At 40.1% G+C, this 25,474-nt stretch overlaps 1 long non-coding RNA gene and 1 other non-coding gene across 2 annotated transcripts in view; both read right to left on the bottom strand.

The window, feature by feature from the left end:
- LOC145588574 (uncharacterized) overlaps positions 1–25,474 on the bottom strand; it is a 59,841-nt gene that overhangs the window by 1,599 nt on the left and 32,768 nt on the right. The window lies entirely within an intron of this gene.
- Positions 13,509–13,615, bottom strand: LOC145607442 (small nucleolar RNA R71). The gene has a single exon (XR_014105563.1). It is a non-coding gene; the product is annotated as a small nucleolar RNA R71 (small nucleolar RNA).

A 25,474-nucleotide genomic window follows, 5' to 3' on the forward strand; every position in this document is an offset into this window, starting at 1 on the left:
CCGGTATTAAATCTCATTAGTTGAATCTCGACTTAACCATTTATAAATTAATCCGCTTATTGAAACTAACCCTAAATATCAATTCTCATCTGTCGAATCTCGAATTAATATTGCTAAACTCATACAATTAAATCTGGCCAAACCTAATTGCATAGCATTAAATCAATCAATAGGAAATCAACCAAGCATTGATAATTAACAATCACAAAATTACCCCTTCATATCATTTATTAGATCCCCATAAACCCTAGAAATTAAACTACTCACAAATCATCATGACTAACTAATCAAATAAATAAATAAAAGCATAATCAATGAAGCAAATAAAATAACTGAAATTAAAGGGGAAGAAATTGTTACCAAAAAGTAATTTGGAATTAATGGAGGAATTAAGAACAAAAGTTGAGAGAGAATTTAAGAGAGAGAAAAATACTAAGTAGAGAGAGAAAGTCTAAGAAAGAAGGTAATCTAATAATCCGTACCAAATCGTACTTAACCGTTTTCTAAAACAAAAATTAAAACTAAACTAATCAGGTCTTAAAAACGCGCGCCCGATCGGGCGCGCCTTTTTCTTCGCGTTCCTTCCCAGCAGCATCGCCCGATCGTGCTAGATGCTCGCACGATCGGGCGCGCCTTAGCATGCACATCACTATGGTCTTGCCGCGCCCGATCGGGCTAGAGGTTGCCCGATCGGGTCCTTGCTCCATTTTGAGGCTCGGACTTCAATTGGGCTCGATTTCTCGGCCCAATCCGGATTTCCTCATCGGGTCTTGAATACTTGGTCCAAATGCCTCGGGATCCCAATTACCGAGCCCTTAATCACCGGCTCCCACCGATCCTGGGCTCCAAAAGTGGTCGTGTCCTTCTAGCTTCCGTAGTTGATCCATAAAGCCCGGGAAAATGCTCCAAGAGTGCAATTTCGTGTAAAATACAACTAAAACTACGAAAACACTTGAAAACACAAATTAGTAATAAAAGTGGCCCGAAAGAGCCAAAAATACTACTAATAACGACCAAGGGACGGGGGTAAAACAGTATATAAAATGGACATATCAAACTCCCCCAAGCCAAACCCTTGCTTGTCCCTAAGCAAAGAGCTCATCAATGAACATATAAAACATAATTCACCCCAATAATAAAATCAAAAACCAACGATTCGAGGCAAATCTAATGAACATGCTTCAACATCAATCAATCTTATTCATCTAATCACCCTTCCTCCCCAGCAATTGTCAAATAGAGCAAACCACAAGAGCATATAAAATTCAAGACTAGTGCTCACACACTCGACTCTCATTTATGTGGCGAGTAAAAGATATACTCGATCGCTCTCCAACCAACCCCTTTAATATGATCAATGCCCTCCCAACTCATACTCTCGTGTATATAAAAACAATGAACGCTCATCCTACTAGTCGACTCGAAATATGCCAAGTCATAACTTGCATTGGTAAACAACACTTTCACATTTACATAACTTCTATGCACAAGGTTGGAAGGTCTTTAAGGCTTGTAATGTAAGGCTAGGGTAAAGGTAGGATAAATTTGGGATTATGTGAGAGAAAAGCTATGCATTAAGGGAGCCAAATCCTAATAAACCCATGATAAAAAATAAATGATGATCATACATCTCCAACAACATAACTAACTCCAACAAAAACCACCAAATACAACTCCAATCATCATATACAATCCCAACACTTACAAAATTCACTCATAAAAATATGATAATATAGAACTTTGAGTGAAAAACAAACTTTGAACTCATTCTTTTTTTTTTTTTTTTTACTTGATTTTTTTCTTCTTTTTTTTTTCTTTTTATTTGAACAACCTTCAAATAGAACATTTGAGCATTAATAATTTTTTTCTTTTGCTCTTTTTTTTCTTTTTAACTCATATTGGAAAATTCAACTTTGAAACACAATATCAATATTTCCCAATCTAAAACCAAAGAACAATAACTCTTCTTTTATTCCCACATTGTGCAAATAATATGCACACCACAACTCCCTCACCTCACCAACTAAAAGCTCCCCCAAGCCAAGCTTGGGACTAGTAACCAATGGGGCTCATATAGGCTTGTAATGTGGCTAAATAAACAATAAAAGGGCACAAGCAACAACATAGGTAACAAGAAGGGAACAAATGTATCTAAATACTCTGAAGGCTACCTTAAAGAATGAACGCCTTCATCCTCCTCATGTGCATAATAATAAGTCATGAAACACTACTCATAGTTGCAAATCAATACTCAAATTCATTGACGTACCAGGAATTATGGAACTATCACACATTTCCTAACCAAATCAACTAGTCGAGCACTATATTCACAAATAGTTGGCAAAATTGACTCATGTTTAGGAATCCAAGCAATTAAACTTCAAATCTTGACCAACAAATCCACAATGCTCATTATCAATAACCAAGAATCAAAACAAATTTTTCTCAAGTATGGGGCACAGGGAAGTATGATTCATAATTCATTGGAACGTATTTTTGAATTTTTTTATTTTTCAATTTTTTTTGTATTTTTCATATATAAGAAAGCAATAAAAACTACACTAGGAAAGCAATAAAAACTATACTAGAAAGCAAATAAAAAGAGAAAAGGAAGAGAATTACCAAGTGAAAGAACACCCCCCAAGCCAAATCAATTAAGCAATGCCCTCATTGACTTAGGAGTGTAGCCTACTCCTCATCCTCATCCATCCTCGAATAGCCCCCTCCGTGGCTAGAACCGGCTCCTCCATGGCTAGAGCCACCACCTCCATACCCCGAACCACATGCAAAGTAGTTAGGGTCTACATTCCCCCCAATCCCACCAAAAGGTACATCGGTCCCATAACCATGGACCGATGAGTAGTCAACATAGGTACCAAAGGCACTTGGGTTCGTATATCCACCTTGCGGATATTGGAACCAATCAGGAACAAGTGAATCGGGGGGAATAGCCCCCCGACGGGCGTAGTCATCATACATGGGGTATAAACCCCTCCCTAGGTTCCTCTCCACATAACCTACCCTTCTATCTAGAGACCCTACTCTAGTATCCAAATCTCTAACCAAGCCCTCAACTCTCCCTTGCCCCGTCTCAATCCTATCTAATTGGCTCCTAAAAGCCGAGAAGTCATAAGGGGCGTTGGGGTCTATGTTGTAGTTGGTAGAGGAAGTGGGAATATCGTATGTAAAGGGTTGAGGTGGTGGATAATGTGGTGAATGGTGAGGAGGTGAGTGGTCAATGGGAGAGTGATGGGGTTGAGGTGAAGGGTGAGGTGGTTGCACCTCACCTTGACCGTTAAGCTCAAAAGTGTAAGAAGGCTTTCCTTTCTCAAATTTGGTCAAGGTGAGGTGGGGTAAAGTGAAAGCATTATCCCTCCTACCCGATTCCCGTTGAATCACCCACCAAGTCTCCCCTCCCATGACATTAATCCAATTAAGGCCACCTAGATAGGGTAAGTCCATAATAGTTGAGCCGGCTACCTTACCATCATCGTTAGGGAAAAAGCTAATGTGTTTGACCGCTATATGTGTAACTAGGCCACCAAAGTAAATGGGTACCCTAGACTTACCCGCCTCGGCCGCGTTAGCCACCCGTTGGAAGTGGTTGACCATTTTATGGACTATATTGAGCTTTTCACTCCTAGGGATCATGTATGACCCTAGTAATTCAAGCTCATCCCGCCTAACATTGGCGGGTTCATGCCTTCCAAAAATGGTAAGGCCAACAAACCGTTGCCAAATCTTTGGCACGGGATGTTGTATCCAAGTTCCTTAAGCATGTTGGAAGTTCAAATTAGGATCCCCCGTAAGGGATTGATAGACAACGACAATGTTGTCTTGGGGCGGTTCAAGGGGCCTATCCGATTTCAACTCAAAAATTTTACCAAATTCTTTCAATGTCAATCTAATATCATTATTGAATAACCGAAATTGAACATGAAATATTAAAGCATATGATTTTATGACATTAAAACTAGAAACGAATTCTAAGGTTAAATAATCATAAGTATCGTAATGCATGTTAAAGAAACCGCTCATGCCAACTCCCTTGAATAATTTTTCTACATGCTTATCAATTCCTAGTCTAATAAGGGTAGGGTGATGAATGAAACGAGTGGGAATTACCTGCCTCGTGATGAGGTTAAGCATCCTCTGTTTTTGCTCTTGGGTGGTGATGACCACCCTCTCCCATCCCGAAATTTGCAAATCCGGGTCAATTCTCGCCTCTTGTTGCCTTGAGCCTTCCCCCCTTACCGTTCTTGATCTCTTGAAAGCCATTGAGATTAGAAAATATAGGAATTGAGTGGTTTCTCTCTCTTAGGGTTTAGAGAAAATTGAGAGAAAATGGTAGAAATTGGGTGTAGATTGTAGAGAAAGATGAAAAGATTAAAAATATGTAAAAAAAATTGAGTTTTGATGGAAGGATTGGAGAAGATCTTGAAAAATAAGTGAGTTTGAAGGTGAAAAAAATGGAGGTTTTAGAGAGAGAAAGTAATGGAGAAGAAGATGAAATAAGAAGAAAGTTAGGAAAGAAAGAAGAGAAAAAATATAAGGGGACAACCAAAATAGGCGCGCCCGATCGGGCAAGCCTCGTCCGATCGGGCGGATAATCCTTATTTCCAGATCCATAGTTGCGCGCCCGATCGGGCGAGCTCCGCCCGATCGGGCACGAACACGAACGATTTTTCGCCCTCTTACTCGCCCGATCGGGCGAGCTTCGCCCGACATATCTTTTCCTTCACTCGATTTGCGCCCGATCGGGCAACCTCGCCCGATCGGGCGAAATTGCCTCGAGTATCTGACTGAAATTGCGCGCCTGATCGGGAAACTTTGCCCGATCAGGCGAAATAAGCCTCGATTCCCAGCTCTCCTTTCGCGCCCGATCGGACAGCCACGCCCGATCGGGCGAATTTTAGGCTGAAATTTAACCTTCCTTGCGCGCCTGATCGGGCGAGCTCCGCCCGATCGGGCCCGTGCCCAGTCGTTTTTCTTTGCTTTTCTTCGTCTTCAAATTCTTCTAAGTCTTTTGACCTCTTAAACCTATACCTGTACAAAAACACTTATAAACGGTAAAATTTCACTCTCCTCGCCTCTCAAAAATAAAAATAAAAATAAAATAAAAAAGAAAACTAGTCTAGAAAGCAAGAAATACGGGTTGCCTCCCGCAAAGTGCTGGTTTATCTAGGTCCCGCACGACCCTCTTACCACAGTGAAACTCAGAGTGAATCGGAACCACTTAGGTGAAGTATATCAACTGCACCAATTGTAGCCCCCTCATGATATAGCTTGAGTCTTTGGCCATTAACCTTGAACTCGTTACCATGTTCGTCGAAAACTTCCACAGAACCGAATTTGTTGGCCATTTTTACTATAAAAGGACCCGACCACCTTGACCTTAACTTTCCTGGGAAAAGTTTAAGTTGTGAGTTGAATAGTAACACTTTATCACCCTCCTTGAATTCTCTCGGAAGGATCATCTTGTCGTGCCACTTCTTCGTCTTCTCTTTGTAGACTCGAGCACTATCATAGGCCGTCAACCTAAACTCATCGAGTTGATTAAGTTGAAGTGACCTCTTTTCTCCCGCTAGTTTGGCATCTAGATTGAGCTCCTTAATAGCCCAATATGCCTTATATTCCAATTCGAGCGGGAGATGACATGTTTTTCCGTACACGAGTCTATACGGAGTAGTACCTATAGGGGTCTTGAATGCAATTTTGTATTCCCTAAGAGTGTCGTCCAACTTGTCGCTCCAATATTTCCTTGATTTTGACACCACCTTCTCTAGAATGGCCTTGATCTCACGGTTAGAAACCTCAACTTGGCCATTAGTTTGGGGGTGGTAGGCTAAACCTGTCTTATGGTAGACACCATACTTTTTGAGGAGGGTGTCCAACTTCCGTTCATGAAAGTGAGATCCTCCGTCACTTATTATAGCTCTAGGTACACCAAATCTTGGAAGGATGGTCTTCTTAAAAAGTTTGTGGACGACCTTGGCGTCATTGGTAGGAGTGGCGATGGCTTCAACCTACTTGGATACATAATCTACGGCGACAAGAATATAACGGTTCCCTTTTGAAGAAGGGAACGGTCCCATGTAATCAACACCCCAAACGTCAAAAATCTCAACTTCTAGAATTCATGTTTGGGGCATCTCATGCCTCCGCGAGATGTTGCCAGTCCTCTGGCAAGAGTCACAAGCCTGCACAAACATGTTAGCATCTTTAAAAATTGTAGGCCAATAAAAACCTGACTCATTAATCTTGGCCACCGTTTTAGTGGGGCCATGATGTCCTCCATATGGTGAGGTGTGACAACTAGTAAGCACACCGTGGACTTCCCATTCGGGAACACACCTGCGAAATAATCCATCTGCACACTCACGAAACAAAAAAGGATCATCCCAAAATTAATGTTTAAGATCAGAAAGGAATTTCTTTTTTTTATTGGTAGGACAAGTCAAGAGGTAGAGTACCACCCACTAGATAATTAGCAAAATCTGCATACCATGGGTGTTTCTCTACAACTGCATATAGGTTTTCTGATGTGTCGATTTTATATATTATTTTACCCCCGTCCCTTGGTCGTAATTAGTAGTGTTTTTGGCTCTTTAGAGCCACTTTTATTACTAATTGGTGTTTTCTAGTGTTTTCGCAGATTTGGTTGACTTTTGCAGGGATTTATGCTTTTGGAGTATTTTCCCGAGATATTTTGGAGCAATCACGAGCATTGGAGAAGCACGACCAGACTTTATAGCCCAGGGCCGGTTAGAGCCATCGAACTGGTGATTAAGGGCTCGGTATAGGTGATACCGGGGCATTTGGACCGAGTATTCAAGACCCAAAGAGGAAACCCAGATTGGCCCGAAGAATTGGAGCCCAATCGAAGTCCAAATATTGGCCCAAATGAGCCGCCCGGCCAAAGAGGCTGGCGCCCGGAGCGCGTGCCCGGCCGGGCGGGAGAAGCTAAGCCTGGCGCCCGGTGACGCGCCCGGCCGGGCGCGAGATCAGTATGAAGGACAAAAAAGGTGCGCCCGATTGGGCGGTGCCTCGCCCGATCGGGCGCGTGTTTTCTTAGTAGATGATTAACGTAGTTTTAATTTGTTTTAGCTTAGGATTTTTGTACGGAGTATAAATACTCCTATGTAATACGATTTTAGGATCTTCTTTATGAGATTTTCTCTCTCTACTTAGTTCTCTCTCTCTTAATCTCTCTCTAAACCTTTGTTCTTATTTCTTTCATTAATTCCAGATTTAATTTGGTAACGATTTCTCTTCCCTTAATCTTAGTTATTTATTTTATTCCTTTCATCATGATTTATTTTATTACCTTGATTAGTTTAGTTTTCAATATGTGTGAGTAGTTTAATTTCTAGGGTTTATGGGGATCTAATAAATAATATGAAAGGGTAAATTATTGTTGTTGATTATCAATGCTAGATTAATTTCCTATTGATTGATTTAATGCTCTGTGACTAGATTAGGCCTATCTTTTATGCATGAGTTTGACAATATTGATTCAAGAATCGAGAGATGAGAATTAATGTTTAGGTCTAGTTTCAATAGGCAAGTTAATTTATAAATGGTTAAGTCAAGATTCGAGAGATGAGATTTAATACCGGTAAATTAATTGTGTGATTGTAATACGTAGCGAGAGCCCTTTACAATCTGGTTAATTGATGCATTGATGATTGACTATTATTGATTATTGGTATTGCATGATAATTTCTTATTGGATTGTTTTAATGTTTTACAATTGCGGCTTGTAAAAGTATAGCAATATTAAATTGATGAATCGAGCAGATGTTAATTTGATATTAAAGGCTATTTTCAATAAGAACTTAGATCTAGTAAATTGCGAGAGCCTGTTAGATCTATGTTGATTAATAAATTGCGAGAGCCTGTTAATCATGTTATCTATGCCATGTCAATGATTGATTACTCTGTTTTACCCTGGAGTATTATTTATTGGTGAACCTATGCCCTACATCCTTTTATATATTATTTTCTCCCTATTCCTACTCTTTGTAGTTTAGTTTCTTATTCAACTTTAAATATTGGTTACTTAAATAGTTTAGATTATAATAATAAATTAGGAGTAAAAAGACTAGTTTCCCTGTGGAGATCGACCCTACTTCCCTATCTACCTTAGTTAGTGATTTAGGTAATTATTTTTTATTAGGGGATACGACTTTACCCTGTCAAAATTTGGCGCCGTTAAAATTTGACTTTAGAATTCTTTTCTAGTTTTAATGTCATAAAATCAAATGCTTTAATCTCTCATGTTCAATTTCGATTGTTTAATAATGATATTAGATTGTCTTTGAAAGATTTTGGAAAATTGTTTGATTTGAAAGCCGATAGACCAATTGAACCACCCCAAGACAGCATTACTTTTGTCTACCGTGCTCTAACGGGGAATCCTAACTTGAACCTCCAATATGCCATGGGCACTTGGATTCAACATCCCGTGCCAAAACTTTGGCAACGGTTTGTTGGCCTTACCATCTTTGGGAGGCATGAACCGGCAAATGTGAGGAGGGATGAACTAGAACTATTAGGGTCATATATGATTCCTAGGAGTGACAAGCTTAACATAGTTCATAGGATGGCCCAACACTTCCAAAGGGTGGCCAATGCGGCCGAATCGGGTAGGTCTAGGGTCCCAATTTACTTTGGTGGGTTAGTAACCCACATAGCGGTCAAATACCTTAGTTGGACCCCTAGCGGTGATGGTAAGGTAGACGGACCAACCTTAATGGACGCACCCTACTTAGGCGGCCTTAATTGGATAAATGTGATAGGGGGTGAGACTTGGTGGGTGATTCATAGGGAGTCGGGTAGAAGAGACAACGCTTTCATCTTGCCTAATCCGGCCTTGACCAAATTTGAGAAGGGTCTTCCCTCTTATACCTTTGAATTAGGAGACCAAGGGGAGGCCCAAGCACACCACCAAGCACCTCCCTCACCACCACAACATTTCCACCAACCATCACCCCAACACTACACACATAACATTCCCACTTCCTCAACCAACTACAACATCGACCCTAACGCCCCATATGACTTTTCGGCTTTTAGAAGCCAATTGGATCGGATAGAGAGTGGGCAAGGGAGGATGGAGGGTATGGTTAGGAATTTGGACACTAGGGTAGGAGCCCTAGATGCTAGGGTTGGGGTTGTGGAGAGGAACTTAGGGCGGGGTTTATACCCCATGTATGATGATTATGCCCGTCGGGGGGCTATTCCCCCCGAATCACTTGTCCCCGATTGGTTCCAATACCCCCAAGGGGGATACACGGACCCAAGTGCCTACGGTACCTATGTGGACTATTCATCGGTCCATGGATATGGGACCGATGCTCCTTTTGGTGGGCTTGGGGGGAATGTAGACCCTAACTATTTTGCGGGTGGTTCGGAGTATGGTGGTGGTGGCTCTAGCCATGAAGGAGCCGGTTCTAGCCATGGCGGGGGCTATTCGAGGATGGATGAGGATGAGGAGTAGGCTACTCTCCCAAGTCAATGAGGGCATTGCTTGATTTGGCTTGGTGGGGTGTTCTTTCACTTGAAAATTCTCTTCCTTTTTTTTCTTTATTTGCTTTCATAGTATAGATTTTCTTGCTTTCAAGGTTAGATTTCTTGCTTTTCTAGTGTAGTTTTTATTGCTTTCTTTATATATAAAAATACAAAAAAATTTGAAAAAAAAAAAAAATCCAAAAATACGTTCCAATGAATTGTAAATCATGCTTCCCTGTGCCCCTTACTTGAGAAAATTGTGTTGATTCTTGGTATTTGATGATAGGCATTGTGGATTAGTTGACCATGATTTGATGTTTGATTGCCTTGATTCCTAATTTGCGTCAATTTTGCCCAACTACTTGTGAATATAGTGCTTGACTAGTTGATTTGGTAAGGAATGTGTGATAGTTCCATAGTTCCTGGTATGTCAATGAATTTGAGTATTGGTTTGCAACTATTAGTAATGTTTATATGATTCATTATTATGCACATTGTGGAGGACGAAGGCATTTGTTCTTTTAGGTAGCCTTCAGACATTGTAGATACATTTGTTCCCTTCTTGCTACCCATGTTGTTGCCTTGACCTTTTTGTTGTTTATTAGCCACATTACAAGCCTATTTTGCCCCATTGGTTACTAGTCCCAAGCTTGGCTTGGGGGAGCTATTAGTGAGTGAGGCGAGGGAGTTTGTAGTGTATTTATTATTTGCACAATTTGGGCGGGCTTTTGAGAGGTTGTTTTGTTGTTATTCATGTTTATTTTTTATGATTATGAGAGTTATATTTTCTTGAAAAAATAAAGCATGTTACTATGAAAAAAGAAAAAAAATGAAGTTCAAAGAAAAAAAATGTGAAGAAAAATAAGTGAACTTCGAAAGATAAAAAAATGTTCAAATGTTCTATTTGGAGGTTGATCAAAGAAAAAAAAGAGCTTCATTGAGAAAAAAATTCAAGTTTGGAAAATAAAGTTTGTTTATTCACTCTATTACTCCATTATTATATCTTATGAGTGAAATTGTAAGTGTTGGGATTATTTATTATGATTGGAGTTTATTTGGTTGTGGTGGAGTTGGTTATGTTGGAGATGTGTATGATCATCATTATTTTGATCATGGGGTTTATTAGGATATGGCTCCTTTAAGCATAGATTTTCTCTCACTTATTCCCAAATTTATCCTAACCTTTTTCCTAGCCTTACATTACAAGCTTTAAAGACCTTCCGACCTTTGTGCATAGAATTGTATGAATGTGAAAGTGTTGCTTATCAATGCAAGTTATGATTTGACATATTCCGAGTCGACTAGTAGGATTGAGCGTATGTTGTTTTTATACACACGAGAGTGTGAGTTGGGAGGGCATTGTTCACATAAAGGGGTTGGATGGAGAGCGATCGAGTACATTCTTTACTCGCCACGTAAATGAGAGTCGAGTGTGTGAGCACTAGTCTTGAATTCTATATGCTCTTGTGGTTTGCTCTATTTGACAATTGTTAGGGAGGAAAGGTAATTGGATGGATTTGATTGATTGACTTTGAAGCATGTTTATTTGATTTACCCTGGATCGTGTGTGCTTGATTTGTAATTTTGGGGTGAAGCATATTTATTGATTCATTGATGAGATCTTTGCTTAGGGACAAGCAAAGGTTTGGCTTGGGGGAGTTTGATGTGTCCATTTTATATGGTATTTTACCCCCGTCCTTTGGTCATAATTAGTAGTATTTTTGGCTCTTTAGAGCCACTTTTATTACTAATCGGTGTTTTCCAGTGTTTTCGTAGATTTGGTTGACTTTTGCAGGGATTTATGCTTTTGGAGTATTTTCCCGAGATATTTTGGAGCAATCACGAGCATTGGAGAAACACGACCACTTTTGGAGCCCAAGACCGGTGAGAGCCGGTGATTAAGGGCTCGGTAATCGGGATACCGAGGTATATGGACCGAGTGATCAAGACCCTAAGTGGATATCCGGATTGGGTCGAAGAAATAAGCCCAATCGAAGCTCCGAGCCTCGAGGTGAAGCAAAGGCCCGATCAGGCAGCTTAGCTCGATTGGGCAAGGCGCTCGAGTGATCAAGATGCGTGCTGGTGCGTGGCCAAAGGCGCGCCCGATAGGGTGAGCTGCTAGATCGATCGGGCGCGGCAGTGAGAAGAGCAGTGCGAGAAAAAAGGCGCGCCCGATCGGGCGCGTGTTTCTGGAAAGGCTCTTTTGTCGAGCAATTAGTTTCTAATTAGGAGTTGTTTTAGTTTTGTTTTAAGTACGTTTTTAGGACGATTAATTCACTTATCATCTTCTCTCTTAGACTTTCTCTCTCTACTTAGTTTTCTCTCTCTTAATCTCTCTCTAAACTTTTGTTCTTAATTCTTTCATTAATTCCAGATTTATTTTGGTAACGATTTCTATTCCTTTCATCATGATTTATTTTATTACTTTGATTAGTTTAGTTTTTAATATGTGTGAGTAGTTTAATTTCTAGAGTTTATGGGGATCTAATAAATAATATGAAGGGGTAAATTATTGTTGTTGATTATCAATGCTAGATTAATTTCCTATTGATTAATTTAATGCTCTGTGACTAGATTAGGCCTATCTTTTATGCATGAGTTTGACAATATTGATTCAAGAATCGAGAGATGAGAATTAATGTTTAGGTCTAGTTTCAATAGGCAAGTTAATTTATAAATGGTTAAGTCAAGATTCGAGAGATGAGATTTAATACCGGTAAATTAATTGTGTGATTGTAATACGTAGCGAGAGCCCTTTACAATCTGGTTAACTGATGCATTGATGATTGACTATTATTGATTATTGGTATTGCATGATAATTTCTTATTGGATTGTTTTAATGTTTTACAATTGCGGCTTGTAAAAGTATAGCAATATTAAATTGATGAATCGAGCAGATGTTAATTTGATATTAAAGGCTATTTTCAATAAGAACTTAGATCTAGTAAATTGCGAGAGCCTGTTAGATCTATGTTGATTAATAAATTGCGAGAGCCTGTTAATCATGTTATCTATGCCATGTCAATGATTGATTACCCTGTTTTACCCTGGAGTATTATTTATTGGTGAAACTATGCCCTAGATCCTTTTATATATTAGTTTCTCCCTATTCCTACTCTTTTTAGTTTAGTTTCTTATTCAACTATAAATATTGGTTACTTAAATAGTTTAGATTATAATAATAAATTGGGAGTAAAAAGACTAGTTTCCCTGTGGAGATCGACCCTACTTCCCTATCTACCTTAGTTAGTGATTTATGTAATTATTTTTGATTAGGGGATACGACTTTACCCTGTCAAAATTTGGCGCCGTTGCCGGGGAGACGGTTTTATTTTTATTTCTAATTGTTTTTGTAGTCTAGATTATTTCTCTTTTGTCTCAGAGAGCGTTAGTTCTCTGAGACAAATCTCATATTTGCTTCTAGTTTTTGTTTATGCCCAGGTGTTCCAGATCAGGTTATATCCCATTCGATCCTGAGATCGAACGTTCCTTCCATAGACAGAAAAACTTCTACAAGCAAATCCTGGCGGATTCTGGTGATACTAACAATAATCACCGCGATCCTCCAACTGATTCTAGCAATTCAGAGACAGCATCAGACGCAGAATCAGAGATGGCGGCTCCAAAGAAGCTTAGTGATTATTCACAACCAAAGCTTACGGATTTTCCACATCTCACCCCTACTCCGGCTCTTGATGGGGTTCAATTTGAAATTAAACCTCAATTTATAACGATGATAGAGAGGAAGCAATTCAGTGGAGCAAAGGGTGAAGACCCAAATCTTCACATTGCCGACTATTGTCAATATTGCAACACCATCAGACAAGCCGGGGTTACTCAAGACCAAATCAGGGAGATTCTCTTTCCCTTCTCTTTAACTGGAAAAGCTAAATTGTGGTTTAATGGCTTAAATAGAACTACACTTGGTATAACTGACTGGGAAACTCTTGTTTTGAATTTTTATAACAAGTATTATCCTGCAGAGAGAACAGCAGTACTATGGAGTGCGATTCAGAACTTTGCCCAAGAAGCCGATGAGTCCTTATATGAGGCTTGGGAGAGGTTCAAGGACCTACAAAGAGAATGCCCTCACCATAATTTAGCACAATGGCAGTTAATCCAAGCCTTTTATAACGGCATTGGAAATTCTTCTAGAATAATTTTAGACTCTGCAGCTAGTGGGAGATTCATGAATCTTAATGTTGATGATGCAGGTCAGGTTATTGAAGACATGGCGATACACAATTCCCAATACGGGAATCCCAGAGGATTTGCTAACAAGGGGAAACATAGTGTCGACTCTGTATCCTTTTTGCAAGCTCAACTAACCTCTATTTGCCAAAAATTAGATAATCTGAGTACTGCTAATGTAGCTAATGTTTATGCAATTAATAATAATTCTAATGAGGCTTTCTGTGAAAATTGTGGTATTGTAGGTCATTGGGAGCAGGATTGCAGGAGTTCCGTGGAGCAAGTTAATGCCTTCCAAGCTTATAGGCAGAATAACCCATACTCCAACACTTACAATCCCGGGTATCGGAATCATCCATACCTTTCCTACTGGAGCACTAATGTTCAAAATCCACCACCACAAGAACCACATGTGCCACAGCAACAGCAACAGAAATACTATCACCCCAATGCTAGCCAGAAGAATCAACCACAACAACCCCCCTCATCTTCCAACCCTTCCTTGGGGGAACTTAGAGCAATGTTGGTCAATATGAAAAAGCACATGGAGAGCAGGGATGCGGCAATTGATCAAATTCTAGCGCATAATAAAATTGTAGATAATCAAATTGCGCAACTCTCCGCTACTCTACAAGCACGCCAACAGGGAGCCCTGCCGGCACAGCCGACTAGGCCTACGGATCAAGCATTTGCAATTACTCTAAGGAGTGGTTCAAACTATGAAGGGCCCTCTATGCCCAGAGTTGATGAACCTGTTTTATTAAATAATGCTAATCTTGATTCCGTTAAACCAAACAATGTAGTTGATAGCCCTGCAGGGCTAAAAGATAATACTAACATATCTAATTCTACATTGCAGGGTAAAACTCCAGAGAAGGTGGCTACTCCAGACAAGAATAAGAATGCTCAAAAGCCAATCATCAAACTTCCTTTCCCCAATCGTCAATTGAAAACAAACTTGGATAAGCAGTTTGGTAAGTTCCTGGAGGTGGTTAAAGATTTGAAGGTAACAGTTCCCTTTACTGAATTGATCACACAAATCCCCTCATATGCAAAATTTATTAAAGAAATTTTGACGAGAAAAAGGTCTATTAGTGAGGTAGAGATAGTAGCTTTCACTGCAGAGTGTAGTTCCGTACTTCAAAATAAGTCTCCACCTAAATTAAAAGATCCGGGTAGTTTTTCTATCCCTTGTCATATTGGAAATCTCTTGATTGATAATGCATTATGTGATTTGGGTGCTAGTGTTAGCGTCATGCCATTATATGTGTGTTCTAAGTTGAATATGGGTAAATTAAAAGCTACCAATATAACTCTACAAATGGCCGACCGTTCTTTCAAATACCCCTTAGGTGTTTTAGAGGATGTCCCCGTTAGAGTAGGTAAATTTTATATACCTGTAGATTTTGTTGTTCTTGATATGGCTGAGGATATGCAAACCCCAATTATTTTGGGTAGACCATTCCTTAACACTGCAAGAGCAGTCATAGATGTAAGAAGTGGTAAGATAACACTATCAGTAGGGGATGATAAAGTGGTTTTTAATCTGAATAATGCTCCCAAAAGCTCCATGACTGAGGAGAAATGCTTCAGTGTTAATGTGGTTGTAAATTATTCTAACAAGCCCCAAGCTCTTGAAAAAGATCCCTTGGAGGCGGTATCTTGTGTTGCATCCTTTTCAGATGAGATAGACAAATGGCAGAAGGAAGTCGATGCAATAGAAAGAGAACTCTACAATGTTGGTCTTGGTTTCGAGGATGAACAAGTGGAACCGATCGAGCAAGTTGTGCGAATCGAGCCTACGGTAAGTGTTCCGCCAGATCGAGTTGCAAGTGTTGAACGCAATGACAATTTGAAGCAACATTCGATCGAAGAAGGGTTTTTAGTGCGTAGCGTTGAAGAACCCCCAGTCCAAGTCAAGGAGGATCCACCCCGATAAGGTGACTTGGCGTCCCACAGGTTATGTCAGGAAGCCGCATCGCAGCCTAAACATCGCTAGACCGGGTGAGAAACCACCCGATAAAGCGTTAGGCCAAGGATCCTAGAAATTGTACTTGGTAAGAAGGTCGTGCGGGACCTAGATAAACCAGCGCTTTGCGGGAGGCAACCCGTATTTTTAATGCTTTTTAGTCTAGTTCTTCCTTTTTCTTTTTCTTACGAGAGGAGAGATGAGGGAATTTAACGAGTTTTATGAGTGTGTGTACAGGTTTGAAGGAAAAGAGTTAGCCAATTTTTGGAGAAAAGAAGACAATCAACAATATCCGATTTAGTCTCGGGCCTGACCGGGCGAATCTTGCCCGATCGGGCTCGAGAGCAAGGATCTGAAAATAAGTAATTTCGCCCGACCGGGCGAGTGACGCCCGACCAGGCGCGAATTTCGTCGTATACGGACTAATTTGTCCGCCCGACCGGGCAAGCCTCGCCCGACCGGGCGAGAGAAGGGAAGGATTTTTTGGCCTAAAATTCGCCCGATCGGGCGACTGGCGCTCGACCGGGCGCGAGAGTAAGGCGGAAATTGTTAGTCAGATCGCCCGATCGGGCGAGTGGCGCCCGACCGGGCGCGAGAGGTAACGAAATATTAGCGAATCAGATCGCCCGACCGGGCGAAAGCCGCCCGATCGGGTGCGAGAACTATGTTCTAAATGTTGAAGATCGCCCGACCGGGCGACCCACTGCCCGACCGGGCGTGAATAATTTCCGCGTCTTCTTCTTCCTTCTCTTCTTCTTTCTTTCTTCATTTCTTCTTTCCTCCATTACTTTCTCTCTCTAAAACTCAAATTTTCTCTAACTTCTCTCTAAGATTTCTCCTCCATTACCAATCCAAATTCAAAACTTTTTACATATTCGTGATCCCCTTTTCATCCTCTTCACTCTCATACAAAAATTTTTCAGTTTTAATTCAATAAATTTTCGACCCATTTTTCTACATGGCTTCAAAGAGGGCAAGATCCATTTTTGGTAGGAGCTCCAGTTCGAGGGAGGAGTACGACCTAGACTTGCATCTCCCGTATTGGCCGACGATCCGGATCGTGAGCCGGGAACAAAAAGAACGATTGGAGCATTTGGTCGGTCGTGAGGTAATTCCTTCTCGGTGGTTACACCGCCCTACCTTAGAATCATATGGTTTGTACGATTTTGTTAAACGATTTTTGAATGATATTGGCATGAGAAAATTTGTTGACATGCATTATCCTACATACCGAGAACTTACATGTGAATTCCTGTCCACTTTTCATGTTGTTAGTAGTAGGAATGGGCCTAATTTATTTTTCAGGTTAAATAATAGAAATATTAGTTTAACTTTTGTTGAATTTTGTAAAATTTTTGAATTAAATTCTGAATTATCTCATCAGTGGCATGCAGATTATAAAATGGGTGATTTATATTATGCTTTGACTGGTTTGCCTGCCCCCGACCCCCAACATGCTAGTACCAAACCCATTCACCACCCTGTCCCGAAAATCTGGCAAAGATTTGCGGGATTGTGTTTTTTGGGTAGGGCCGAGCCTCATAACGCTCAAACCAACGAACTAGCTATAATAGGACACTATGTATACGGGTTCGGGAAATTGAACATAGGCAGGTTTATAGTTCACCACCTGAGTCGGCATGCCACAGCCAGCACCACTTCCAAGTCCCCTATCCGTTTAGGTGGCCTTATCACTCGACTAGCGGTGAAAAAGGCCGGTTTTGTAGTAGACGGACCCCACCAGCTAACTAACTGTGGACCGGATACCTACATGACTGCTAGGTATTTTGAGGATGTGGGGTGGGTTAGACCGGATAGCGAACATACACCCTTTTAGTGTATACGAACTGGGAACGAGCAACCTTTGCCCATTTTTCCCCTTCCCAGTCCAGACTTGACCGCCTTTCCCCCAGGGCAACTTTCTTACACCTATGATGTTTTATTTTCCAACGCTAGGGGGCAGGCACCACCACCACCAGTTACACCACCCCAGCCTCAGCCCGAGGTGGCTTTCTCTCCACCTCGTATGTCCTATTCCGTCCCTCATGTTGACTCTGACCCAGTTTGGGATTTTCAGAGTATAGGTCAGGCCCTAGGACGTATTGAGCATTCACAGACTGACCTTAGGAGGATGGTAGGCTCCATTGACCAGAGGTTAGGGTACCTAGAGAGGAACCAGGGTAGAGCTCTCTACCCTATGTACGATGATTATGCTCGTCGGGGCAACATTCTCGACGACGCTATTCACCCTGACTGGTTTCAGCCTCCACCCCAGGGATACGATAGGGATCCCACTGCCCGTGGGATTTACTCTGACTATTCTTCCTTTTTCGGGTACGGGCAGGACATTCCTTTCGAGGGACCGGCGGGGGGGGGGGAGTTTTCACGCTGACTATTTTGGTGGTAGCTCTTCTGGTGCAGGTGGTGCAGGTGGCAGTGGAGGTGCGGGCTTCGGCTCGATGGACGAGGATGATGAGGACTAGCTATGCTGGGCTAGTGTTCGAGCCAATGAGGACATTGTCTGATTCTGGCTTGGGGGATATTTTGGTTTGGTTTTCTCTTTTCTTTTATTTTTGGTGTGTTTTTTTTAGGTTAGATTTCTTGCTTTCTAGGCTAGTTTTATTGCTTTCTTTTATATAAAAATACAAAAAAATTGGAAAATAAAAAAAATTCAAAAATACGTTCCAATGAATTATAAATCATGCTTCCCTGTGCCCCATACTTGAGAAAATTTGTTTTTGATTCTTGGTATTTGATGATAGGCATTGTGGATTAGTTGATCATGATTTGATGTTTGATTTCCTTGAAACCTTAACATGCGTCAATTTTGTCCAACTACTTGTGAATATAGTGCTTGACTAGTTGATTTGGTAAGGAATGTGTGATAGTTCCATATTTCCTGGTATGTCAATAAATTTGAGTATTGGTTTACAACTATAAGTAATGTTTATATGATTCATTATTATGCACATTGTGGAGGACGAAGGCATTTGTTCTTTTAGGTAGCCTCCAGATATTGTAGATACATTTGTTCCCTTCTTGCTACCCATGTTGTTGCCTTGACCTTTTTGTTGTTTATTAGCCACATTACAAGCCTATTTTGCCCCATTGGTTACTAGTCCCAAGCTTGGCTTGGGGGAGCTATTAGTGAGTGAGGTGAGGGAGTTTGTAGTGTGCTATTTATTTGCACAATTTGGGTGGGTTTCTGAGAAGTTGTTTTGTTGATTATTCATGTTTATTTTTGATGAGTTTGAGAGTTATATTTTCTTGGAAAGAATAAAGCATGATATTATGAGAAAAAAAAAGAGAAGTTCAAATAAAAAAATGTGAAAAAAAATAAGTGAACTTCAAAAGAAAAAAAATGTTCAAATGTTCTAGATGGAGGTTGATCAAAAGAAAAAAAAATTGAGCCTCAATGAAAGGTAATTGAGGTTTGGAAAATAAAGTTTGTTTATTCACTCTACTTCTTCATTATTATATCTTATGAGTGAAATTTTAAGTGTTGGGTTTATTTATTATGATTGGAGTATATTTGGTTGATGTTAGAGTTGGTTATGCAGGAGATGTGTGATCATTATTTATTTTGATCATGGGTTTTATTAGGATATGGCTCCTTTAAGCATAGCTTTTCTCTCACTTATTCCCAAATTTATCTTACCCTTTACCCTAGCCTTACATTACAAGCTTTAAAGACCTTCCGACCTTTGTGCATAGAATTGTATGAATGTGAAAGTGTTGTTTCTCAATGCAAGTTATGATTTGGCATATTTCGAGTCGACTAGTAGGATTGAGCGTTCATTGTTTTATACACACGAGAGTGTGAGTTGGGAGGGCATTGTTCACATTAAAGGGGTGGTTGGAGAACGATCGAGTACATCTTTTACTCGCCACATAAATGAGAGTTGAGTGTGTGAGCACTAGTCTTGAATTCTATATGCTCTTGTGGTTTGCTCTGTTTGACAATTGTTAGGGAAGAAAGGTAATTGGATGGATTTGATTGGTTGACTCTGAAGCATGTTTATTTGATTTACCCTGGATCGTTGGTGCTTGATTTTTACTTTTGGGGTGAAGCATATTTATTGATTCATTGATGAGATCTTTGCTTAGGGACAAGCAAAGGTTTGGCTTGGGGGAGTTTGATGTGTCCATTTTATATATTATTTTACCCCTGTCCCTTGGTCGTAATTAGTAGTGTTTTTGGCTCTTTAGAGCCACTTTTATTACTAATTGGTGTTTTCCAGTGTTTTCGTAGATTTGGTTGACTTTTGCAGGGATTTATGCTTTTGGAGTATTTTCCCGAGATATTTTGGAGCAATCACGAGCATTGGAGAAGCACGACCAGAATTTATAGCCCAGGGCCGGTTAGAGCCATCGAACTGGTGATTAAGGGCTCGGTATAGGTGATACTGGGGCATTTGGACCGAGTATTCAAGACCCAAAGAGGAAACCCAGATTGGCCCGAAAAATTGGAGCCCAATCGAAGTCCAAATATTGGCCCAAATGAGCCGCCCGGCCAAAGAGGCTGGCGCCCGGAGGCGCGCCCGGCCGGGCGGGAGAAGCTAAGCCTGGCGCCCGGTGACGCGCCCGACCGGGCGTGAGATCAGTATGAAGGACAAAAAAGGCGCGCCCGATCGGGCGGTGCCTCGCCCGATCGGGCGCGTGTTTTCTTAGTAGATGATTAACGTAGTTTTAATTTGTTTTAGCTTAGGATTTTTGTACGGAGTATAAATACTCCTATGTAATACGATTTTAGGATCTTCTTTCTGAGATTTTCTCTCTATACTTAGTTCTCTCTCTCTTAATCTCTCTAAACCTTTGTTCTTATTTCTTTCATTAATTCCAGATTTAATTTGGTAACGATTTCTCTTCCCTTAATCTTAGTTATTTATTTTATTCCTTTCATCATGATTTATTTTATTACCTTGATTAGTTTAGTTTTCAATATGTGTGAGTAGTTTAATTTCTAGGGTTTATGGGGATCTAATAAATAATATGAAGGGGTAAATTATTGTTGTTGATTATCAATGCTAGATTAATTTCCTATTGATTGATTTAATGCTCTGTGACTAGATTAGGCCTATCTTTTATGCATGAGTTTGACAATATTGATTCAAGAATCGAGAGATGAGAATTAATGTTTAGGTCTAGTTTCAATAGGCAAGTTAATTTATAAATGGTTAAGTCAAGATTCTAGAGATGAGATTTAATACCGGTAAATTAATTGTGTGATTGTAATACGTAGCGAGAGCCCTTTACAATCTGGTTAATTGATGCATTGATGATTGACTATTATTGATTATTGGTATTGCATGATAATTTCTTATTGGATTGTTTTAATGTTTTACAATTGCGGCTTGTAAAAGTATAGCAATATTAAATTGATGAATCGAGCAGATGTTAATTTGATATTAAAGGCTATTTTTAATAAGAACTTAGATCTAGTAAATTGCGAGAGCCTGTTAGATCTATGTTGATTAATAAATTGCGAGAGCCTGTTAATCATGTTATCTATGCCATGTCAATGATTGATTACCCTTTTTTACCCTGGAGTATTATTTATTGGTGAACCTATGCCCTAGATCCTTTTATATATTATTTTCTCCCTATTCCTACTCTTTGTAGTTTAGTTTCTTATTCAACTTTAAATATTGGTTACTTAAATAGTTTAGATTATAATAATAAATTAGGAGTAAAAAGACTAGTTTCCCTGTGGAGATCGACCCTACTTCCCTATCTACCTTAGTTAGTGATTTAGGTAATTATTTTTTATTAGGGGATACGACTTTACCCTGTCATTGTCATCAGGGAAAGAATCATCTATAGGTAGAGAATCCTTACCCTCATCATACCTGATACATGACAAGTGGTCTGCCTCTATGTTCTCTGCTCCCTTTTTATCTTTTATTTCTATGTTGAAATCTTTGAGCAAGAGAACCCACCAGAGTAGCCTTGGCTTTGATTCCGCCTTAGCTATCAAATATTTCAATGCTGCATGATCAGTAAAAACAATAACTTTAGAACCAACAAGATATGATCTAAATTTTTCTAAAGCATAAATAACAGCAAGAAACTCCTTTTCCGTAGTGGCATAGTTGACTTGGGCTTCATCCAAAGTTTTGCTAGCATAATAAATAGCATGCAAAACCTTGTCCTTCCTCTGTCCGAGCACGGCTCCTAGCGCAAAGTCACTTGCATCACACATGATCTCGAAAGGAAGGTTCCAATCGGGAGCACATATGATGGGTGCCGATATCAAAGCCTGCTTAATCCAGTTAAAATCCTCAAGACACTCGTCAGTAAAAATAAATGGGGAATCCTTGAGCAAAAGCTGTGTCAGTGGTTTAGCAATTTTAGAAAAATCTTTGATAAAGCGGCGATAAAACCCCGCATGACCCAATAAACTTCTAACTCCCTTAACATTAGCTGGGGGAGGTAATTGCTCAATCACTGATGTTTTAGCTTTGTCTACTTGTATGCCCTTATCAGATACAATATGACTTAGGACTACTCCCTCTGTCACCATAAAGTGACATTTTTCCCAATTAAGGACTAAGTTGCACTCTTCACATCTTTTCAAAATTTTAGCGAGATTAATTAATCATGAATCAAATGAAGAACCATATACGCTAAAATCATCCATAAAGACCTCCATAATAGACTCTATGAAATCAGAAAAAATGCTCATCATACAACGTTGAAAGGTAGCGGGTGCATTACATAAACCAAAGGGCATTCTACGATATGCAAAAGTGCCATAAGGGCATGTAAAAGTAGTCTTTTCCTGATCTTCAGGGTGAATCGGAATTTGGAAAAATCCCGAATACCCATCCAAATAGCAAAAGAATTTATGATTGGCTAACCTCTCAAGCATTTGATCTATAAAGGGAAGAGGGAAGTGATCCTTTTTAGTGGCGATATTTAATCTACGATAGTCTATACACATACGCCACCCTGTTACAGTTCTAGTGGGAATTAATTCATTCTTTTCATTTGTTATCACAGTCATCCCACCCTTCTTTGGCACTACCTGCACAGGATTACCCACTTGGAGTCAGAAATAGGATAGATAATACCTGCATCAAGTAATTTCATCACCTCCTTCTTGACTACTTCCTGCATGTTGGGATTTAATCTTCGTTGGGGTTGAATGCAGGGCTTGTAATTTTCCTCTAGATGTATCCTGTGCATACAAAAGTCAGGGCTAATACCCTTGAGATCATCAATACTGTACCCTATAGCCTTCTTATGGGTTTTGAGAACCCCTAGAAGTTGGGAAGATTGTAGGTCAGTAAGTGCAGTACTGATGATCACGGGGTGTAGTTCCTGTTCATCCAGAAAAACATATTTTAAATGAGAAGGGAGAGGTTTTAGCTCAGGTTTCTTGACCTCTGCAGGTTTTGATTCCTGAACTAAATTTACTACCTTCATTGTTTCCTTGGGGCTTAACTCTTCTAAGGAAAGAGCTTTTTCAATATGTTATACCTCAATACCCCAAACACTTGCATTGTCGCTAGATAAATTCCCGCAGAGAACTTCCTCTAAGGGATCCTTCGCAAGAACCTGTGGCAAGCTATCATCACAAATATCATCCATTATATCAATTATATCAATGTAGCAACAATTTTCCTCTAACATAAGCCCTTTCAAAACCTTCCCTAAATTGAAAGTAACATTATCGTCACCTACAGAAAGGGTTAGTTTACCATTTTTAACATCAATAATCGCTCCTGCAGTATGGAGGAAAGACCTACCCAATATAATGGGTATTTGTGTGTCCTCTGCCATGTCTAAAACAACAAAATCAACTGGAATAAAAAATTTACCAACTCTGACAGGTACGTCCTCTAAAATACCTCTAAAATACCTAAGGGGTATTTTACCGAACGATCTGCCATTTGCAAAGTTATATTAGTAACTTTTAATTCTCCCATATTAAGTTTAGCGCAGACAGACGATGGCATGACACTGACACTAGCACCCAAATCACACAAAGCTTTATCAATAAAAACATTCCCAATGTGACAAGGGATAGAAAAACTACCGGGATCCTTTAATTTAGGAGGGGATTTGTTTTGCAATAAAGCGCTACACTCCTCTGTGAAAGCTACAGTTTCTACTTCATTAAAGGCCCTTTTCCTAGTCAGAATGTCTTTCATGAATTTAGCGTAAGCAGGAACTTGAGTGATTAAGTCAGTAAAAGGAACTGTTACCTGCAGGTTTTTCACAACCTCTAAAAACTTACCGAATTGTTTATCAAACTTACTTTTCAACTGTCTATTAGGGAATGGAAGTTTGATAACCGGGCTCTGCATATCTCCTCCCTTATCCTGCGATTTACCCTGCACAGAAACATTAGTAGGGTTAGTATCTATTTGTAGCCCTGCAGGGCTAGCAGGATTAGCGTTTGGTATAGAGGAATCTAGATCAGGAATTGGTCTATCTTCCTTTGGCATAGGAGGTCATAGCTAGCGGTCCTATTCTCAGGTCGAGGTTCTGGAAATGGTCCGATTGGCATAATTAGTCCCTGACCGTGCAAACGGTCATAAGCAGCATCATAAGTCATTCCCAAAGGCGTATAAACCCTCCTTTGCCTTTGGAATCTTTAAGGAGGAGCATTAAGGGCCAGCACATCATTGATGTTGATATTGTTGGTAGCATTATTGGGCTTAGAAGACGAAGAAGAAGGAGTGTCGTTCTTCTTGTTTTTCCAAGTGCTGTTGTTATTGTTGCTACCAACAGACTTCATCAGTTCATCTTCGATATTGATTCCAATATCGTATACAGCTTCAAAGGTACTTAAAGGCAGAAACTTCAAGTGTTGCTTGTACTTATGAGTCAGATTGGCAATGAACAAGCGAACCATTTCTTTCTCCTTGGGCGGATCCACCAAGAGCGCAACTGTTTCTCTCCACCTGCTTAAGTAAGTGGTGAAGCCTTCATTCTCTTTCTGTTTGAGAATGGAGAGTTCACGTTCAGAAGTCTTGGCCTGGATGTTACACTTGTACCGGTTCATAAAGCTTTCAGCAACATCTTCCCAGGTCGCGACATGCTTGGATTCCAGAGAATAGAACCACTGTTGACAGACATGCTCTAAGGAAAGAGGAAACACCGTAGGGAAGAGTGTCACATCTACTCCCTTAAGAGCCATAGTTGCAGAAAAAGCCTTCAAATGGAAAAGTGGATTATCAGTAGGCTTGAACTTGGGAATATCAGCAGTGGAAAACTTCTCAGGAAGCTTCTCTCTTATAGACGAGGAGGTGATAGGCTGTTCCACATAAGTGAACTCTTCGGAAATCTTGCTCATTTGTTCCTTGATCTTGTCCATCACAGCAGTAGTGACACTGTTTTGCTTGTCTTGCTCTACAGTGCTGACTCTAGTAGTGAGTGTCTGCATCATGTCAGACAATCTTTCGATTGTCCTGTTGAGATTCTCGATGTCTTCCTTAGTGGCCATTGGTTGAAAGTAGACTGGAGACGGATCTTGTGGAGATGACTGAGGTGGTTTCCTTGTACGCCTCTTTGGTATAAGAGGTTGTTGAGGTATGGACTCGAACCGTAACAATCTACCCTTGCTTCTTGCCCAAGCGCTGTGACACCGAAACAAACACACCTTTAATGACCAAACTTAACCTTAACCTATCCGGATTAAAAAAGAAAAAATTTGAAGCTCTACTTATTATTATTATTTTTTTTTTTAAAAAAAAAGAAAAACATGGGAGGATACCATCCGAATTACTCCGAAAAAAAAAACGACACAAAAAACGAGACTTCCCTAAAATACGGTCAAGAGTGGTGCACGA

Source organism: Chenopodium album, chromosome 2 (genome assembly GCF_948465745.1).
Source record: "Chenopodium album chromosome 2, dcCheAlbu1.1, whole genome shotgun sequence".
NCBI classification, from domain to species: Eukaryota; Viridiplantae; Streptophyta; class Magnoliopsida; order Caryophyllales; family Amaranthaceae; genus Chenopodium; species Chenopodium album.